The 19,228-nt window shown below is 43.0% G+C and overlaps 1 protein-coding gene across 22 annotated transcripts in view; it reads right to left on the reverse strand.

Moving 5' to 3' along the window:
* OSBPL6 (oxysterol binding protein like 6) overlaps window positions 1–19,228 on the reverse strand; it is a 216,441-nt gene that overhangs the window by 195,649 nt on the left and 1,564 nt on the right. The window lies entirely within an intron of this gene.

The raw sequence follows: 19,228 nt of genomic DNA on the forward strand, positions 1-19,228 counted from the left end.
AGCTGCCCTGTAATGGACATTTTGAAACTAGAAGTACAGCACTGCTTTATGCAAACATGTGTTTTCCTTTGAAGTTTAAAGGGAAAAAGCTCCAAGTTTTTTTTTTCCAGTGTTCCCATAGATTAGAGTGTAAACACAAACTAAAGAAACCTATAATCAGCATTTCTAAGTGCAAACAATGCACAGGGTAATTTTACATGAACCAATTAACAAAAAGTGGATATTTAAGCACACTTCTTGAATGCCCACTACATACAAAGCTATAGGATGTGGGAGTTAGGAAGATGAATAGACCTTTCTAGTTCTGTGAAAAGCCCTTTGATATCACTAGTTTTCAGATTTAGCAAATAAAAAAACAATACCCTACTGGCAGTCAGTCTTGCTAAGGCTCCCGTTGACTTCTGAGCAACCCCCTGACAGGCAGCAAGGCCCAAGGAGCTAGGGAACCACAGGATTCAGGCCCAAACCTAGACAATAAACCAGTCTGCTGCTTCTGAAAAGATCCAGGAAAACACCAGCAGGACACACCTAAGGTATCCCCTCCAGAGCAAACAGCTGAGATATAAGAAAAGCATAATTTGGGGTTTCGGGAAAAATATAAGAGAGACAGGAAAAGAATGTGCATTTTTACTTGTTTAAAACACAATTTCCACTTAGTTATTAAAAATTTTACAGCTCACAGGACAATTCTTTCTAAAGGAACTTTTTAAAGATTCATTTTATTTATTTGAAAGTCAGGGTTACAGAGAGAGGTAGAGGCAGAGCGAGAGAGGTCTTCCATCCACTGGCTCACTCCCCAGATGGCCACAATGGACAGAGCTGCGCCGATCTGAAGCCAGGAGCCTCCTCCGGGTCTCCCACATGGGTGCAGCGGCCCAAGCACTTGGGCCATCCTCCACTGCTATCCCAGGCCACAGCAGAGAGCTGGATTGGAAGAGGAGCAGCCGGGACTAGAACCAGCACCCATATGGGATGCCAGCGCTTCAGGGCATTAACCCGCTGTGCACAGTGCTGGCCCCTTTAAAGGATTTTTTAAAGATTTATTTATTCAAAAGGCAGAGTTACAAAGAGAGAAGAGACAGAGAGATCTGCCAACCTCTAGTTCACCCCCCAAATGACAGCAATGGCTGGGGCTGAGCAAATCTAAAACCAAGAACCAAAAGCTTCTTCCAGGTCTCCCACACAGGGGTAGGGGCCCAAGCACTTGAACCATCCTCCCTGCCTTCCCAGGTACATTAGCAGGGATCTGGATTGGAAGTGGAACAGCTGGGATTCAAACCGGCACCCATATGGAATACCATGGCTGCAGGCAGCAGCTTTACCAGCTACATCACAGTGCTGATCCCAACAATTCTCTTTATTAAGCCCTCTTACATATTCACAGTGGGAGTAGGAAACTGCCATCGGATCAGCATGGTGCACCGGCCGCAGCGCGCTGGCCGCGGCGGCCATTGGAAGGTGAACCAACGGCAAAAGGAAGACCTTTCTCTCTGTCTCTCTCTCTCACTGTCCACTCTGCCTGTCAAAAAAAAAAAAAAATGTCTAAAGAGTGAGGTTGTTAGAGGATACATATATAAGAAAGGCTTGCCCTTCATCTAGCAATTCTAGGAAACAGAGTTGACCCAGGAAACTGTGCAAGGCCATTTATCACGTTGTTCATGATACCAAAAATACCACAGGAATTAAATAAATCCAACTTGAACTAAATAAAACATGGCATGTCCACAAAATGCAGTATTTTGCATCTTTTAAAAAGTAAGTTTAGGCCGGCGCCGCGGCTCACTAGGCTAATCCTCCGCCTTGTGACGCCGGCACACCGGGTTCTAGTCCCGATCAGGGCGCCGGATTCTGTCCCAGTTGCCCCTCTTCCAGGCCAGCTCTCTGCTGTGGCCAGGGAGTGCAGTGGAGGATGGCCCAAGTCCTTGGGCCCTGTACTCCAGGGAGACCAGGAGAAGTACCTGGCTCCTGCCATCGGATCAGCACGGTGCACCAGCCACGGCGGCCATTGGAACGTGAACCAACGGCAAAGGAAGACCTTTCTCTCTGTCTCTCTCTCTCACTGTCCACTCTTCTTGTCAAAAAAAATAAAATAAAATAAAATAAAAAATAAGTTTAGCTATGGAGAGAGTGAAAAAATGAGAGCTGGCAGGAGTTAGGGGTAAGGAGCAAAGGAACAGGCAGAGCACAAAGGATGTTCAGGGCAGGGAAATGACTCGTATGATACCATATGGTGCATACGGTCATTAAACAGCTGTCCGATCCCACAGAGTGTACTACACCAAGAGGGAACTCTGATGAAAACCACAGACTTTGGGTGCCAATTCTGTGTCCACACAGGGCCCCTGATTGTGACCACTCTGGTGCAGGTTGTTGACAAAGGAGGATCTGCAGTCGGGGCATGTTAATGGACATCTTTGTACTTTCTGCTCCCTCTTTCTGTGAACCTAAAACTGCTCTTTAAACAGGCTACTTTAAAAATGTAAGTTTAGGAGAGTAAAGCATGACACAAGAAAGATTCATGATACACTACTAAGTAAAAGACAAACCTCTGTAAAGAACTGAAAGATAGGGGCCAACATTGTGGTACAATTGGTTAAGCCACCACCTGCAGTGCCGGTATCCCATATCGGTACCAGTTCAAGTCCTGGCTGCTCTACTTCCAATCCGGCTCCCTGCTAATGCACCTGGAAAAGCAGAAGATGGCCCAAGCACTTAGGCCTCTGCATGTATGTGGGAGACAAGGGAAAATCTCCAAGCCCCTGGCTTTGTCCTGGCATAACCCCAGCTATTGCAGCCATTTGGGGAATGAACCAGTGGATGGAATATCTCATTCTGTGTGTCTCCCTCTCTCTCTCTGCCTTTCAAATAAATCTTTTTTTTTTTTTTTTGACAGGCAGAGTGGACAGTGAGAGAGAGAGAGACAGAGAGAAGGATCTTCCTTTTTGCCGTTGGTTCACCCTCCAATGGCCGCCGCAGCCAGCGCGCTGCAGCCAGCGCACCGCACTAATCTGATGGCAGGATCCAGGTGCTTCTCCTGGTCTCCCATGGGGTGCAGGGCCCAAGCACTTGGGCCATCCTCCACTGCACTCCCTGGCCACAGCAGAGAGCTGGCCTGGAAGAGGGGCAACCGGGACAGAATGCGGCGCCCTGACCGGGACTAGAACCCGGTGTGCCGGCACCGCAAGGCGGAGGATTAGCCTAGTGAGCCGTGGCGCCGGCCTCAAATAAATCTTAAAAAATAAAAAAACTGAAAGAAAAAGTAAACATTAGAAAAAAAAAATTAGAAGGTGGCTTCTGGAAGCTATATTATAGATGATTTTAAAGTGTACTTTTCCATGTTCCTAAAATTTTAAATAATGAACTTCTACCACTTTAAAAATTAAGACATACTGGGGCCAGTGCTGTGGCATAGTAGGTAAGGCTGTCCCCTGCAATGCCAGCATCCCGTGAGGGCAATGGTTCGGGTCCCGGCTGCTCCACTTCCAATCCAGCTTTCTGCTGTGACCTGAGAAAGCAGTAGAGAATGGCTCAGGTCCTTGGGCTCTTGCACTCATATGGGAGACTTGGAAGGGGCTCCTGACTCCTGGATTTGGATCAGCCCAGCTCCGACCATTGCGGCAGTTTGGGGAGTAAACCAACAGATGTAAGACTCTCGCTCGCGCTCGCTCGCTCACTCGCTCTCTCTGCCTATACCTCTCTGTGGCTCATAAATAAGTCTTTAAAAACAATTAGGAGGTATTTTGTGGACTTTAAAAACTACAGCCAGGCCGGCGCCACGGCTCACTAGGCTAATCCTCTGCCTTGCGGCGCCGGCACACCAGGTTCTAGTCCCGGTCGGGGCGCCGGATTCTGTCCCGGTTGCCCCTCTTCCAGGCCAGCTCTCTGCTGTGGCCAGGGAGTGCAGTGGAGGATGGCCCAAATACTTGGGCCCTGCACCCGCATGGGAGGCCAGGAGAAGCACCTGGCTCCTGCCTTCAGATCAGCGCGGTGCACTGGCCACAGCGCGCTGGCCGCGGCGACCATTGGAGGGTGAACCAACGGTAAAGGAAGACCTTTCTCTCTGTCTCTCTCTCACTGTCCACTCTGCTTGTCAAAAAAAAAAAAAAAAAAAAAAGTGGAGCCTGAAGATGTGACTGAATTGCTGCAATCTCAGGATACAATGTGAATGGATGAAGAGCTTCTTCCTACAGATGAGCGGAATTCCATCATGAGATAGAATCTACTCCCGTGGGAAGTGTGGTGAACGTTGTTGAAATGTCAACAAAGGATTTAGAATATTATTTAAACGTAGCTGATAAAGCAGGGGAGTCAGTGAGAAAACTGACTCCAATTCTGAATGTTCTGTGGACAAAATGCTGCCAAACAGCATCACATGCTCAGAGAAGTGTTTCATGAAAGGAAGGCAACTGGGGGTGCAAATTATGGTTGTCTTACTTTAAGAAACCGCCCCACTTATCTTCACTTTCAGTAAGCACCACCCTGCTCAGTCAGCAGCCATCAACACCTAGGTAAAACCCGCTCTCCACCAACTCAATAACACCAACTTGCTGGAGGCTCACATGATTGTTACTTTTCTGCAATATAAAGTATTTTAATTAATGCTACTGCATACTTAACAGAGTACAGCATCCTATAACTACAACTTCTATATATACTAGGAAGCAAAAAAACTTGCATGATACTGGACGTGAACATGCCAGGGTCTCCCTCCAGCTTGCAGCCAGCCTGTTGTGGGACTTTCATCCACCAAAATCGCACGAGATAATACCCCTAATAAGTCCTCTGTCATGTACAAGCCCTGGGGTGCAAAGGTGAGGATCCTGGTGTTCGGGCATGCATGGAGAGGAGAGGAATCATGTCTCTCAGGTCCAGAAGGAAACAGACATACTCGCTCTTCCTCCATTTTTGGTCTCTCTGGGGCCCTGGCCGGTTGCGGTAGTTCCCACCCATACTGAAGGTGCATCTGCCCAGCCCAGTCCACTCAGACTCACAGGCTAACCTCTGGAAACACCCTTGACAGACAAACCCACAAAGGATGCACCTCCAGGATCCAGGCACTCCTCAATGCAGCTGACACCCAAAATTAACCATCACGGTCCCCAACCAAATCTCACTGGGATTTGTTTAATCCCTGTTCTCTTCAAATGCGTCTGTAGTATTTGTGATGGGCTCTTTCTCTTCCTGGAAATTCTTCCCTCTGCTGACTTGATTCACAGCCTCTTGCCTATCAATGTAACTGTTTTCCATCCTGCTCACTCGCTCGCTCTCAGATTTCTTTTCCTTTTGTTCCTGTTTCTTAAAAATGTCATCAGTTCCTAAATTGCTATCCCCGGTCCTCTTAGCCACAGAACTTCCTCGGTGTTTTCCCAGCCTCCAGAGGTACTCCCAGCACTAAACCACATTCTCAGGGCAAAACTTCACCTCATTACACTTCGTCTTACACTAAATTACGTCTTATGGCAGGTTCTTCAGAGGGGGACTGGCAGCTTAATCAGCTTTCTCCCTTAAGATCTAACAATCTCTTGAACGGAGTCATTGCCATAAGTAACTAAGTGGGTAAGCATATAAAATGTTTAGTAGCTTATTAACAGACCCTTGAAAATCCTGCTGGCAATTTCCTTATCATTCTCAAATTAGCTTGTATTTGTAACAAGGCATGAGACAATATGATTGTATTTCCATTTCACTTAAGTTTTCCAACTAATGAATACTAATACATCTAATTTTTAATTAATATGCTACAATAATAGCTAGCACTTGCACAGCACTTTCTGTGTACTCTGTTCCAAGAAATATATATGTATTAACTCACTGCATCCTCCCAATAACACTGGGCACTAGGTATTAGGTAACTAAGGCAGAGAAAGGTTAAACGACATAGTCAAGGCCACACAGGTAGACAAAGCCAGGATCTGAACCCAGGCAGCACCGACTCCAATCTGCCTAAAACCTCACCTAACTAGCCACTCACTGAAAATATCTAATTTTACATAAATATTTTGAACCTGTATTTAAACTTTTTAGAGAAGCCTGTTATACATAAGTAGTATTGTGTTCTGTAATATAAACAAATATGTCCATACTAACTACATTCATACTTTGGCTAAAGTACACATATATAATGTGCTCGTGCATATTTCATAATGTTAAACTTGCATTAAATATTACAATATTTTAAGTTGTCTTCTCCTTCTGAAAGCTTAAAGCTGTGAGAGTTTAACATGAGATCTTCCAAACAATCCTGAGAAAATTTATATTCCCATAAAGATTAAACAAATAATTTTTTAAAACCAGGAGTTTCCATAAAAATGTAACAAATTGGCCGGCGCCGCAGCTCACTAGGCTAATCCTCCGCCTAGCGGCGCCGGCACACCGAGTTCTAGTCCCGGTCGGGGCGCCGGATTCTGTCCCAGTTGCCCCTCTTCCAGGCCAGCTCTCTGCTGTGGCCAGGGAGTGCAGTGGAGGATGGCCCAAGTCCTTGGGCCCTGCACCCCATGAGAGACCAGGAGAAGTACCTGGCTCCTGCCTTCAGATCAGCGCGGTGCGCCGGCCGCGGCGGCCATTGGAGGGTGAACCAATGGCAAAGGAAGACCTTTCTCTCTGTCTCTCTCTCTCACTGTCCACTCTGCCTGTCAAAAAAAAAAAAAAAAAAAAAAGTAACAAATTTTACTAATGCTACTTAACAACAGGTATCACAGAGCACAACCACAATAATGTTATAATCTTGCTGAAAATCACAATTTAATGTATGATTTCAGGCCTTTAAAGCCTACACTTAGCCTTTCTCTTTCACCACCAGAAAATAATGTCTACAATTCCAAGGTCTACGTCATTCTTAGATGTGACTATGCTTAAAGATTTTAGGTTAATACATCTAAGTTTAGCGATGGAGAACTCTACTATTAAAATGCAAAGTGCACTTCTAATGAACAGAATTCTAAAATGCTATCAGCCACTGCTGCCAGGATTGATTTCTCAGCAGGTGGTTTTAAAGAAAAAACTTTTTCTGTCTCTCCCTGACCAAAAGTAAAAAACATTCAAGATTGTTCAAGAGTAAAATCCTATTAATTTCAACCAGGAAAGTAATTTGCCTAAACCAGACCTCCCCCCAGCCCCCACTTTAAGAGTACAAGCAAAACCTAATGTACACACCCAACAGGTTTATGTGCCCTGGCCTTGCCCTTGCCGTACCCTCTCCTGGGAAGGGAACTGCAACAAGATTTTCCCATCATTTAGGCTCTGCTCAAACGTCCTGTCCAGTCCACCCAAAGAAGTCCATGTATGGGCTGACCTGCATGCCCCAAAAAGGTAAGTCAAAGTCCTAACTCACTGTACCTCAGAATGCTATCCCATCTGGAAATGGGGTTGCTGCAGAAGTAACTTACTGCAATGAGCACACACTGAAGCAGGATGAGCCCTAAAACCCATCATGACTAATGCCCTGCTATGAAGAGACACATACAGACACACACACAGGGAAGACAGCCACCTAAAAAAGGAGGCGGAGATCAGAGTAACAACCCCACAAGCCAAGGAATGCCTGGGAGGCAAGGAGGAACCAGCTGGATTTTGGACTTCTGGCCTCCACAACTGAGCAACAGTACATTTCTGCTTTCTTAAGCATCCAATTTGTGATACTTTGTCATGGCAGCCCTAGCAACCAGAGAATTATAATGCTGATCATTTCAGAAAAACTACTGAGTAAAATGACTCTGTAATTTGTACTTGATTTTTCAAATCATTTATGGCACCACAGTGGTGGTGGTGGTGGGGTAGCATTAAATCAGTTATCACTGGGCAAATCTACAAAAAATGCAACTACATTGATTTCCTGGTTATTTGGATTCTAGGTAAATGAGAATTTAATACAATGATTAGTAATTAAACTTTTCTCTGCATTAAACTTAATAGTTCTTTAAGTAGCTTCATAAACTAGTGGGAAATATAATTATTCAAAGGCCTACTATTTGACCACCATTTATCAAATGAAGAAACAAGTTCCTAGGGATTACTGACCCAGGCTTATGCTTAGTAAGTGGATGGATTGGTCTTTTTTTTTTTTTTTTTTTTTTTTTTTACTATTATTATGAGGCATTTTCTTCTATCAAGAAAAGAGGTTTCCTTCCCTCTTAGTTTTACTAACTGAAGTTGGAACAGCTTTGGGCAGGCTCTTGGGAGAGCTCCCCATGGCTGCATCATATCATGGCAAATAGCTAAAATTCAAGTAACACACAACATCTTGAGAAGAGACAGGAGGTACACACATCTATGTCTGTGTTGTCTCTGTCACTCTTCATACAAAGCCATCAACATTCAATGAGGCGGCACCACCCCAACGGCCTTATCTAAACCAAACCACTTTCCAGAGGTTCTAGAGGATTAAGCTTTTAAATAAAATCAACATATGGCTTTGGGATTTAGACTCCTTTATGAGTTCAAGGGGACAAACTATTCTAACTCCTGGCAACAGGGAAGCTGGGAGTGGAACTTGGGTATTCATGACACCTAGTCCAGGGCTCTCTGATTTAAAACAAGCAAAGAAACAAAAACAGTTAATGGCAGGGTATTTTTCACAGAAGGATATATGGAAAAGAGAAGCTGGATATGACGCAAAGAGAAAGAAGCAGTTTAGCACAACATCCTATTCATGCACATTTAATACATTCTAATGAATCTCTTACAGAAATGCAGTTATATGGTCATTCGTGTAAGATTAAACCTGCTCCTGAAATTCTATTAGGAAACAGCTATACTAGACACATTATTTAAAGATCAAATGCATCCTGAAATTGCAACAGCTCTGGAAAGTTACAGGAAAGCATTTCAGATTCGTCCCCATGTTCTCCCCAAAGCCAGGCCTTCCAAGGTCATTCCAATGGCTCCTCTTCAGTGGTGTGATCTCCCCAACCTTTCTGCATTCACTTCTTTTTTTTTATTTTTTATTTTTTATTTGACAGGTAGAGTTACAGACAGTGAGAGAGAGAGACAGAGAGAAAGGTCTTCCCTCTGGTGGTTCACTCCCCAAATGGCCGGAGCTATGCCGATCTGAAGCCAGGAGCCAGGTGCTTCTTCCTGGTCTCCCAAGCGGGTGCAGGGGCCCAAGCACTTGGTCCATTCTCCACTGCTACCCCAGGGTACAGCAGAGAACTGGACTGGAAGAGGAGCAACCATGACTAGAACCGGCGCCCATATGGGATGCGGCAGAGGATTAACCTAGTGCGCCATGGCACCAGCCCCCTGCATTCACTTCTGTCACCCTTTGCTCTTCAAGTCACCCTGCTTGGACACCTGATGCTTCCTGGCGCACTCTACTATAAGGCTGCGGCCTATTCCCAGAGTTTCCTGGTAAACTTGTTTGAAAATGAATATAACAAGAAATCACAATTTACAAAGAGAAAAATTGTGAAAAACATCTGCATGATTCATTTATTAGGATACATTTTATTTCATGTTGACTTCATGCCTTGAGATTTAAAAAAAGAGACTGATGTAACATTTTACCCCTGTATATTCTGTCATTTCTAATCTAAAGTTTCCAATTCTAACCGAAGGGCTATATCTATTAACTTTGAATATATAATAATGATGATAGTTAAACTATTCTTATTTCTTTTTAGGAAACTTATTTTCTGGCATGACAGCTCTGATCATTCCCAAGTTTTTCCATTTCTTTGGTATAATTCATAGTTATTCATATTATTATTGCTAAACTCCTATCAGCATATAATTACTCTTTCCACTCTGACTCACTAACCATTTAGTTGCTACCTCTCTCTTCTTACTATGCAATTACCTTAATATCCAGCATCCAGGATCTTTTTTCAGACTCCAGAAAGGAAAAGTCGAATGAAATAGTGATGTGTCATCAAAACAGCAGAAATATCATCAAAGGTTTTGGAAGTTACTATAAAAGCCTGCCAGGGAATGGATATTTCAAGGGATAAAGGGAATAATCTATTAAATAACAGAGAGATCAGTGATTTCCAGATCTGGCTTCCAGAACAGAAGACACCTTAAAAGAATGCAGATTCTTGGACACCACACCCAATCTCAGGGGTGGCAGACGGTCTCAAAGCTGTGACCTACAGGTTTTCTTCTCTGTGTTACCACTATAAGCCACATATGGTAGAGCTGGAGCAGCAGTTAATATCCCATTCGTCCATATCTGTACTCGCCTTGCCTCGGGCTTCTGCCATCACTGTCTTCAATACCGTTCTTCTTGAACCACATCCATGTCCTGGTCCTACTCAGGGCTCCTTAGATCTCTCCCACTGCCCCAGGGAAACCACGTAGTCAGGGCCACAGTGGCAAGAGCAGGACAACTACAGAGAGAAGTGCCCACTGTGCTCTAAAGGACTAAAGCTTTGTTGCCTTCCTCTGTGTACTCCAGCCTGTCAGCGTAGTGGTGAAGGTAACTCAAGGCAACAACCACATTCCTGTCTTAGGACAGAACGGGTCCCAAAGTTGTGAAGTAATTCCATGGGCTACAACTACTCAACACTCTTGATCAACACAAATGATCCTCAGGACATTTAGAAACTATTATCTTGAATAAACAATGTGTCCATGTGTTTAAAAATTCAAAAGATGGTAAAGGATGCAGAATAAGAAAATAGGGGTCCTTCCTATGCGCACCCTAAACCCCCAGCTTTGTTCCCCAAGGTAATCACTGGTCCTACCTTCCAGAGATAGTTTTAACGTTACAAGCATGAACACATGCATATGTTCATTTTTTTAAAAGATTTATTTTTTTATTTAAAAGGCAGAGTTACAGAGAGGCAGAGGCAAAGGCAGAGAGAGAGAAAGAGGTCTTCCATCTGCTGGTTCACTCCCCAGATGGCCACAATGGCCAGAACTGAGCCGATCTGAAGCCAGGAGCTTCTTTCAGGTCTCCCATGTGGGTGCAGGGGTCCAAGGACTTGGGCCGTCATCCATTACTTTCCCAGGCCACAGCAGAGAGCTGGATCAGAATTGGTGCAGCCGGGATTTGAACTGATGCCCATATGGCATGTTGGCACTGCAGGTGGCAGCTTTACCCACTATGCCACAGCACCGGCCCTTCATATATTCATAACACAAATGGCCATATACTACTCTGTACCTTGATTTGTTCCCTTATTATACCTGTGGCTCATATTGCCAACGTTCTATCCATAGATGCTAGCCATCCTGTACACATACCAACAATTTGAATTCACTGGAAAGACACGCCACCGTATGATATAACAAACATCATGAATCTTCCCATTCTAGTAGGATAAATAATTCTAAATAACACATCTATCATCATGGGCTGTGTATAACTTTGTAAGTGCCATTTGTAATTTCTCTTCTGTGAACTGTTCGCTTCCTTTGCCTCTTTTCTGTTAAGTTATTAGTCATTTTTCTTTTTCCAAGCTTTATTTACTTATTCGAAAAGCAGAGTTACACAGAGAGAAGGAGTGACAGATAAAGGGAGGAATCTTTCATCTGCCGGTTCACTCCCCACGTGACTACAACAGTCAGGGCTGGGCAAAGTCAGGAACTTGGAACTCCATGTGGATCTCCTACGTGGGTGGCAGGAGCCCAAGCACTTGGGCCATCCTTTGCTGCCTTCCCAGGAGCCCAAGTAGAAGCAGAGAAACGGGAACTCAAATTGGTGCTCAGAAAGCAGGCTGGCATGACAGGTGGCAGCTTAACCTGCTGCGCCACAACGCCGGCCCCTGGTCACTTCTCTTACTGAGACCTAGGAACTTTTTAGATGTTAAGGATGTTGTAAATTGTTTCTTCCCAGTGTGGTGAGGTTTATCTTCTGCCTATCACACATGCCATCCTTTCTTAAATGGATTTAATTTATCACTCTTTTATTGCATGCCTTCTGTATTCTTCAAGATGTTTAAAGGCTTTTTAAGGGATACAGACAGACATCTTCCCTAATATCTAAGCTCCATAAGCCTTCATATTCACACTTCCAATTTCCCCTGTTGGTACCTTCTGAAATGAGACTGACAGACTGGGCTACCATACCCATGTCCGCCTGCTCTCACTGCTGAGTTCTTGCGTGCTGCTACCTTATTCCTTGCTTTCTCCTGGAGTTTCATGAGACCACTGCCTTTGCCTGACCTACCTTGGAGATGACAGTCCCTTTACAGTTCTAGCTCCAGTTGGAAGTTTCCGGAGATCAAAAGGAATTTCATTAATGTCTTTTCATAATCAACATGCCATTCAAACTGTGCTTTTACTATTCTAGGAAAATTACACAACAAAAACTGTTCAGATTTGTTGCTTGATGGGATAAGAATATGCAAAACCTGCCTACAGATAAACAGAAAGCAAAAATGTTATTTCCAGAGATGGCATGTAACAGTTTTTTAAATTTTAATGTTCTTTTAGATATTTTATTCTTCAAGTTTGAATAGCTGCTAACACTATATTAGGCATAAAAAATATCAAGGTAACTTCTTCAAGTTCATGATAAAACTTAGGCACTAGTTTAAGACATGTGAAATAAAGCCACTGCTGGAAATTGAGGCCAGGTTTATTTTAGGTTTCAGTTTCAAGAAAATGATTCTAAAAATATGCTATAGCTCTCCCTTCCACTTCCACACTCTTCAAAAGGTAGATGGTGTGTCTCAAGAGTTCCATGAGCACTGCCTCGATAAGATGGAAGCTAAAAAAGTAAAAGTTAGTGTTCTATTCCTGACCCAATTCCCCCTGCACTTTGATGTTCTCTTACATTAATATTTAGAAAGAGAAAGAGAGAAATATCTAGCACAAGACAGTCTGAGTTTTTTCTCTCTTCTTTCCTGACTATTCAGTTAAATGACAAGGCTACAGGTGTTAAATAGAAAACACCAACATTTTATACATATACAAATATGTGTGTGATGACTGAAGACTAAAATATAAATGAAGATACCGCTATTGCTTGATTTCTTGGCACCACCAGCTGAAGTTAAACTCTGTGGCAGACTTGCTCCCAGTCACATCTGCCCAAAGACCTAGCCCCCTTGGACAAGTCTCTGGGCCTCAGTTTCCTCACTTGGGAACCAGGAAAGGTTGTCATAAAGGATTTTTAAAATCATTTTCAGCCTTAGCACCTTATGAATCACACGTAAATGTTATTTAAGCATCAGGACACCAAGCAAATATGAGTATGTGCAGTGCCTGGGTATTTTTTTGGTATATTTTATAAAGTGACATACAGATTTTCTTGAGCAGGAAAAGCTAATTCATCATGTCTAAATAGGAAATAATTTTTATGTATAAATTATGAATGCTTTGCACTAAATTGCATCACTGGTGAAACATATTTAAGATCTGCCAACATTTTATTTAGATGTTACTTATATAAGCTTATTTTTACTTGCTTAAGCTTATTTACCTATTTAAATTTACAGGATGGTGTTAAGTACTGCTTGGACCCTGCAGCCACATGGGAGACCAGGAGGAAGCACCTGGCTCCTGGCTTCGGATCGGTACAACGCGCTGACCATGGCGGCCATTTGCGGGGGGTGAACCAACAGAATGAAGACCTTTCTCTCTGTCTCTCTCTCTCACTGTCCACTCTGTCAAAAAAAAAAAAAAAAAAAAAAGGAAAAACTTATTTTAGCTATAAGAGTTAAATAACTTACTTTATGCCCTGTCCAAGTCAATTATCCCTTAAATAGTCCTGGATACTAAGCTACTTTGATTTGGTCTCCTTTCCTGCTCTCTGTTTTGTCAACTGATTACAGATTTTCCTGGGACTTGGGCCTGTCAGAAAGGCCTCCCTAGCACTGGTTAGTTTTCAGTCTCAAGTATTCTACAGGCTAGCACTGAGGGTAAGGCCACTGCCTGCAGTGCCGGCATCTCATATGGGCGCCAGTTCGAGTCCCGGCTGCTCCACTTGCGATCCAGCTCTCTGTTATGGCCTGGGAAAGCAGTAGAAGATGGCCCAAGTCCTTGGGCCCCTGCACCCATGTGGGAGACCCAGAAGAAGCTCCTGGCTTTGAATAGGTACAGCTCTGGCTGTTGTGGCCAACTGGGGAGTGACCCAACAGATGGAAGACCCCCCACCCCCACCTTTCTCTCTCTGTGTAACTCTTTCAAATAAATAAGTAAATCTTAAAAAAGTAATCTACCAAACCACTGGCAGAAAGAATCATTTGACTTTTCTGCGCTCTATACCACCTTATTAATATAATTTATAATTTCAGGTATTCAATAGTTACACTATGATTGATATTAACATAAACACTTCACTCATACACAAAGTAAATGAACACAAACTCAACAAGAGAATGTATGCACCTAACCCTGAGACCATAATGACTCATTTCCCTGTAAGATCTCAACGAATAGCCGATCCTCTTTGACTGTTTTCTACTCTTCCCTTTAAAAATCAATGCAACATAAATCAAATTCCATTCCCAATAAATCTGAATTCATCATTCACAGCTATTCCTTCGATAACCTCTGTCTTGCTTCTATTTGATAATATTTAAGCTTCTTCATGACAATAGGCCTTACCAGGAACTTAAATCTTTCTCCTCTTATAAAAATTAGATAAAATAAAACTTCATTTAAACAACTGCTCTTGAGATGACTGTTTAACCTGGCGGTTAAGCCGCCTACATCCTACATTGGATCTTGCTTTCAATACCCAGTGCTGTCTCTTGACTCCAGCTTCCTGCTAATACAGACCCTGGGAGACAGCATTTATGGCTCAAGTAATTGAGCTCCTGTCACACACATGGGAGACCTGGATCGAAGTTTAGGCTCCCTGCATCAGACAGGCTCAGGCGCAGCCATTACGGGTGTCTGTTTGGGGGATGAATCAACTGACAGGAGTTTTTGCTCGCTCGCTCGCTCATTCCCTCTCCCTCCCTGACTGCCTCCTTCCATCTTCCTCAAATAAATAATAAATGATTTTTAAAAAGAATTGCTTTTTTGCAAGGACTGTATTTTTTTTTTCTACAGCGCTTTAAGTTCACAGAGGACTATACATAAATCTGGAAAAAATGTCAGGAAAAAAAAACCAAATACTTCATGCAAATTCTATAACCAAAACCATGTCCACGCCCCCTCCCACAAACACCTCTATTCAATAATGACTTGGTTCTGGTAGATTCTGTTTTAGGTAGCCCCTTCAGGGCAGATACGTTCATGACTCAGCATTTAATATGGTGTCTGTGTGTACAAAATGTCCAGCAAACACTGTCTGAAGAAGGGAAGCACTTGATGTCCCTATTGTCACCCTCACACGAGACCCGCGGACACAGTCACCCCTGTGCAAATGATCAGCCCGGGATCAGTAAGGGATGTGAAACTGACTCTAAGGTTCGTGAAAAGCCAGAACCATGCCAGAATGGCAGACTATCAATCTCTGAGCTATACATTGTATTATCCCTAGATTTAGTAAGGCCTAAAATTAATTTGAGTTCATCATTTTAACCACAGTCTCTAAGCCCAGGCTCTGGGTTTCAAGTTACTAAACACTTGTACGTATTCAGAGAACGTAAAGACTGTGTAGCCCAGGGTGGGGAATATAGATAACCAGCCCCCAAAACACAGAGGCTATAGGCTCCTCAACTTTCCCAGAACTTCTGACTGCATTGGTAAATAACAGGCTCTTCCCTGCCTTGTGATGTCAGTCCTTTCAAAATGTATTTATAATGTCACCGTCACCACATTTCCATTGATGGCTTCTGGAAATCCCAGCAAGATGTTCTCCAAATCGCTGCTCCAGGAAAGGCAACTGAGGACTGCCGTCTCTCGGAGAAAACCATCTAGCCACCACTGACTGTGGCAGCAGCTGATGGAACGTTGGTGCGAGAAGAAAGTTAGCATTGAAGGTTAGCAGTAATGAAAAGAAGTCAAGACATCAAAAGATGATCTAAAGAATGCAAAATTAGATGAATTTTTGAATAAATGAAAATTCTGAAAACCTATCGCAATACTTACAAAACAAAGAACCCGATGAAATGACATTGAATCAAAGGACACTATGTAATATTCCAGAACAGCCTCAGAAATAAAAGCCCTTATCCTTGTCCTCACCAAGAGCTTAAGCAACTCTTCATCATAACGAACAAAACTGAAAGGGCTATAACCCTTTCTCTCTCTCAAGGGGGTGCGTGTGAGAGACTATAAATGCATGTGAATCATTCACTGGGAAACACTACGCAGCACACATTATCCCTAAATGCACTGGTCTCTCAGTCATACCCTGTTCCTTGCACCCACGTGAGGTGGCTATTAATATCTTCCTTTTCAATGGGTGATCACTGAGGTCAGAGGTTCCCAGCCCCCTCCCTCACCCGCCCCGGAAATCATATATTACCAGCACACTGCCAAGTGGGATTTGATTCAGAGCCTTCTGAGTGACTCCTGGTACTCTCTCAATGACCTCATCGTCAATGGTAAGACATGCTCCCTGTACCTGCATCCAACTATTGTCTGTCTCATCTACACTAGTGAGTTGCAAAGACAAATAATTCACATACTATCCCACATTCACGCAGACACATCATTAGAGGGTCACATGTCTCAATGCAAGGGTCCAACCTGCTCACCATCTCAAAGTGCGAAGGTGAGCTTACATTCTCACTGCTCTACACGTGACCTGAGGACATGACAGTAAAAGCTCCCACCAGCTTCCCTATTTCTTCTCATGACAATCAAACACACTTGAGTCTTCCCTCTTCTTGCCTCGGATGGCAAACTTGGATTCTTAACCCAGTGTGTTTTTAAATCATTCTTTCTGATTCATTTTCTCCAAACTTAAGTCTCCTCTCAACCAGCAGCCTCCCAGCTGCAGGCCCTGCCTTGGATCTCTCTCCTACCCCAACCCATCCATTCCCCAGACTTCTTCATAAACACTGCCCGTGGTTCACTGCTGGAGGATTCCCATGCTCCCTCCCCTTCTGTTCATGCCATTTCCTCAGCGTGAGGGAACGTTTTCCTCGTCTTCCTCTTCCCTTGACCACTTTTTGCTCATGCTTCCGAAACAGCTCTCCCATGAACTCCGGACAACTCAAGCCTGGCCCCAGGGACACCTTCCTCATCCCTCAGTTGACATCTTGTGGGTCTCTTGGTACAGAAACCGGCTGTCTTGCAACTACTGTCCTTACTGTTTTTTTCCTTAGAACTTTAAAATGATCATCACTGGTCTATGTGTGATCCCTTTTCTTTTTAATACAACATTCACCTATGAGTCCACCATAAACTCAAGTACCAGATGACTAGATGTAACTTTCACCCTCATATTTGCCTCTCCCTGTGCCAGCCCCCTGGTCCTCCAGACACATACTGTCATCCTAAGTGTTATGTTTGCCATTCTCTTGCTTTAAAAAAAATGTGTTTCAACATATACATGCATCCAAAACAAACAAACAAAAAAAAGCACTTGTCTGTATTGGGTCATCTATGTTTGCTTGTTTCCCTAGCTTGAATAAATTAGTACAACCATTTTGGAACATAATTTCACAATGCCTAGCAAGTGGAACATTCAAACAACCCCACACATCAACAATTCTATTCCTTAGAATTTACTCAAGAGAAACATTTTTTTTAACTTTTATTTAATGAATATAAATTTCCAAAGTACGACTTATGGATTACAATGGCTTCCCCCCCATACTGTCCCTCCCACCCGCAACCTTCCCCTTTCCCACCCCCTCTCCCCTTCCATTCACATCAAGATTCATTTTCGATTCTTCAAGAGAAACATTTGCACACTTGCCCCAAGAAACATAAATGACCAGAATGATACTGTTGGCAATTTCTGATAAAATGAAAAGAACAAATGGCCCTGGCCAGAGAAGAGAGGCCTACTGCACTGTAAGAAAACACAATGGAATACTGCACAGCAGTAAAAGTCAGTGAACTCCAGCTACATACCATGCAGATGAATCCTGGTGTTATAATGTTGAGTGTGAAGAAAGAAAAAACTTCCCAGAAGTGAACAGACTCTTTCAAAGTTAAAACAAAATGTTAAGTATAACTTAGTCCCTGCAGTTAAAAAAAAAAAATCCCTCCTCTGAGAATTCATATACCTGATCTTTTCAAACTAGACTTCAAACTCTTGAAGTCAGGGTCATCTCTTTATTCTTATTTGCACCTCCCCCGGGGCCTAGACCAGTGTCTTTAACAGAGTGGGTTTTCAATTGAATGACTACTGAATGAAAGCAAGGCGCTTTAATAAAATTTAAATCTTCTCTCTGGTCCAACAGTTTTCAGGGTAAAGTCACATGAAACTTTTATTTACTTAGAGATTGTACCTAATGCTATATTCCTCATGGTCTTACAGACCTCCAATCACAAACACTTCAACTTGGAAGAACTCCCCCTTTCTTCTTGGAGTAAAGTTAACAAGCGTTAACAGCCAGTACCTAATCCTGTAAAAAACCCAAGAGCACACCCTCCTGAAGCCAGCAGGCAGCTGGGAAATCTTCCCAACTTGAACCTGAGGCATCCCTGAAGGGAGAGTCTGCTGAATGTATCACTGAGTTCTCAACAACTGAAAATATGGGCCCAAAACATGATTTTTAGACTTTCTAAGAGCACAGAATTTTTATTTGCAAATATTTTGTTTTTACCTTGGAAAACTCATTTTTAGAGGAAAATATCCAGCATTTTGCTGCAAAAGAATCCTGGAAGAGATCCTCCACCAATCAAAGCCTTCCTTATAACCGGATGAGGGCTGTGCATACTCTCTGGAGGTGATTAGAGCTGAGTTACACTGCAGCTTCCCTTCGACCTTGGGAACCCTGCTCCCGCTCAGAGTTACTGGGAGGTTTTCCCCTTCGTTTATTATTAGTCTTTGTATCTGCAATGCTGTAACATTCCGTAGGAATATCAACACTGAGTTTGCAGTACCCAAAACTAAAAATGCTTCCAAAAGCCAAAGGAAAACAACAAAAGCCTAAAAATAAGAGGAAAAGCAAAGTTAAAGATATTAAGGTGGGAAATTTCTTTATTTTACCTTTGAGGACCAAATTTGTTAATTAGTTCTGGATATGTAACTACCCAATAGCGTGCAATTTTTTAATTCAAGAAAAGATACTCAAAAAAGGTTATTTTGTTAGTTGGGGAAAAATCAGAACTGAACATAATACACGATTTGCTACTCTAGCTCAATGATTTAAAAATGGAAATTCATATAAAGATAAAAGCTTTATAGGATTTTGCATCCCGAAGAAAGAATCCGGTAACCCAGTGGACTCACTTAGTTTCGTGTCATTTGCTTCATGTCCATTATGTAATG

This window comes from Oryctolagus cuniculus, chromosome 3 (genome assembly GCF_051225735.1).
Source record: "Oryctolagus cuniculus isolate XC-2025 breed Fujian yellow rabbit chromosome 3, ASM5122573v1, whole genome shotgun sequence".
In the NCBI taxonomy this organism is placed as follows: domain Eukaryota; kingdom Metazoa; phylum Chordata; class Mammalia; order Lagomorpha; family Leporidae; genus Oryctolagus; species Oryctolagus cuniculus.